Source organism: Silene latifolia, chromosome X, assembly GCF_048544455.1.
Source record: "Silene latifolia isolate original U9 population chromosome X, ASM4854445v1, whole genome shotgun sequence".
NCBI lineage: Eukaryota > Viridiplantae > Streptophyta > Magnoliopsida > Caryophyllales > Caryophyllaceae > Silene > Silene latifolia.
Window position 1 is genome coordinate 232,138,092 of NC_133537.1, and position 1,808 is coordinate 232,139,899.

The 1,808-nt window shown below is 39.1% G+C and overlaps 1 non-coding gene across 1 annotated transcript; it reads right to left on the minus strand.

Moving 5' to 3' along the window:
* Nucleotides 1–1,209: 1,209 nt before the first annotated feature.
* On the minus strand, nt 1,210–1,316 carry LOC141625067 (small nucleolar RNA R71). Its single transcript, XR_012534865.1, has one exon. It is a non-coding gene; the product is annotated as a small nucleolar RNA R71 (small nucleolar RNA).
* Nucleotides 1,317–1,808: the final 492 nt, after the last annotated feature.

Sequence of the window (1,808 nt, forward strand, 5' to 3'; positions counted from 1 at the left end):
GAGTCTCATTAGACCATGCATATAGTTGAGTAGGGAAGATTAAGTCGACTTGTAGGTGTTGTACAATCTAATCGATTCGGCTCCGGGACCCAAACTTTCCTAGGGATTGTAAGATATAAACCAACTCGATCCATCACAACAATAATTGCTTGCTTATAATTTGAGAATATGTTTGTATGATCAATTCCCATGAATCCCCTATGACCCCATGACACTCTAGTGCCTTTTATCAATTGTTTACATCCCTTTTTAATCATCTTGCTTATTTACTTTTATTGCTATTTAGTTTAGTGATCTTCTACTTCAAACCCCAAATTGTGACACCCTTAGACACCACTAGTTGCAATTGAAAATCTCATCTCAATTCCCGTACCTTGGGATCCGACCTTTACTTGCCTCTTTACTAATTGTAGAGTTGTTGGTGGAGTTATAAATTGTGTTTTGGTCTAGGTGATGCTAACGACAAGTACCGAAAACTAAACCCTCACAAGAGGTACCGACCAAAAATGGCGGCGTTGCTGGGGACGGTGTTAACTTGATTTAGATTTTCTTAAATTGTTATTAGTTGTGTCTTTCTTTGCCTTGGGGAAGTAAAACTCCTCAAGATTTGTTCTAATTATTTTCGAGTTGTTTGATATTTTGCATGTCTAGAAGATCAGAAGGTAACTTGTTACCCTTTGATCACGAAATTGAAAGGACTTTGACAAACAATAGAAGACTTGCTAGGAGAAATTTGAGAGGTATTGGTGAGGTTGTAGATATTCAACCAAACACTATTGAGTTCGTCAACTCTTTTGCAAGAGAAGGTGAGGAGAACCCAACACAAAATCAACCCACAATGCCTAAATTTTCATCACATTCCGTACCAACCGAGAAGAACCTTCCCAATGGTACTCCCACACCACAACATTTAACCGGAAATTTCATTGCCAAATCCGCATTTATCCAATTAGTCGAAAGAAGCCAATTTGGGGGGATGCCTAGTGAAGACCCTCACTCTCACATGGAGACTTTTTGCGACTATTGTGATGCGATTTCTCAAACCGGTGTAACTCAAGACCAAATTCGATGGGTCTTATTTCCTTTTTCTCTAATTGGCACCGCAAAATAATGGTTGAAAGGCCTTGATAAGGCTACTCTCGGAATTGATTCTTGGAAGAAATTGGCTCTAGCTTTCTACAAAAAGTCTATCCACCAGAAAAGACTAACATGCTAAGAGCTCAAATTACAGGCTTTAAGCAAAGAGATGAAGAATCCTTGTATGAAGCTTGGGAGCGATTCAAAGGAATTTGTCGCTCATGTCCTCATCATGGACTTAGCGAGTGGTTCTTGTTACAACAATTTTGGAACGGTCTTTATGAAGACTCAAGAAACATTCTCAACATGGGATCAAATGAAATGTTCACCGAAGTTGACGACAATCAAACTTGGAACAAGATTGAGGAAATGGCGGTCCATAATTCACAATATAGTAGACCTCGCAAGGCTACTAGAGGAGGAAAGCATGAAGTGGACTCTATTACTCAATTGGGTGCTCAACTTAGTGCTCACATTGATACCATCAATTTGAAGTTCGAAAAAGCTATGGCTAGACTTGAAGAAGCCTCAAAATCACTAAAGCAACATGTTAATGCCATGACGGCATCTTCATCAATCCCAAGTGGGATATGTGAGAATTATGGAACTTTGGGACATGACCAAAGTGAATGTAGGGGAACAAATGAACAAGTGAATGCTTTTCAAGCATACAAGAGTGGTACCCCTTATTCAAATTATTACAATGAAAACACCAAATTCCACCCAAATCT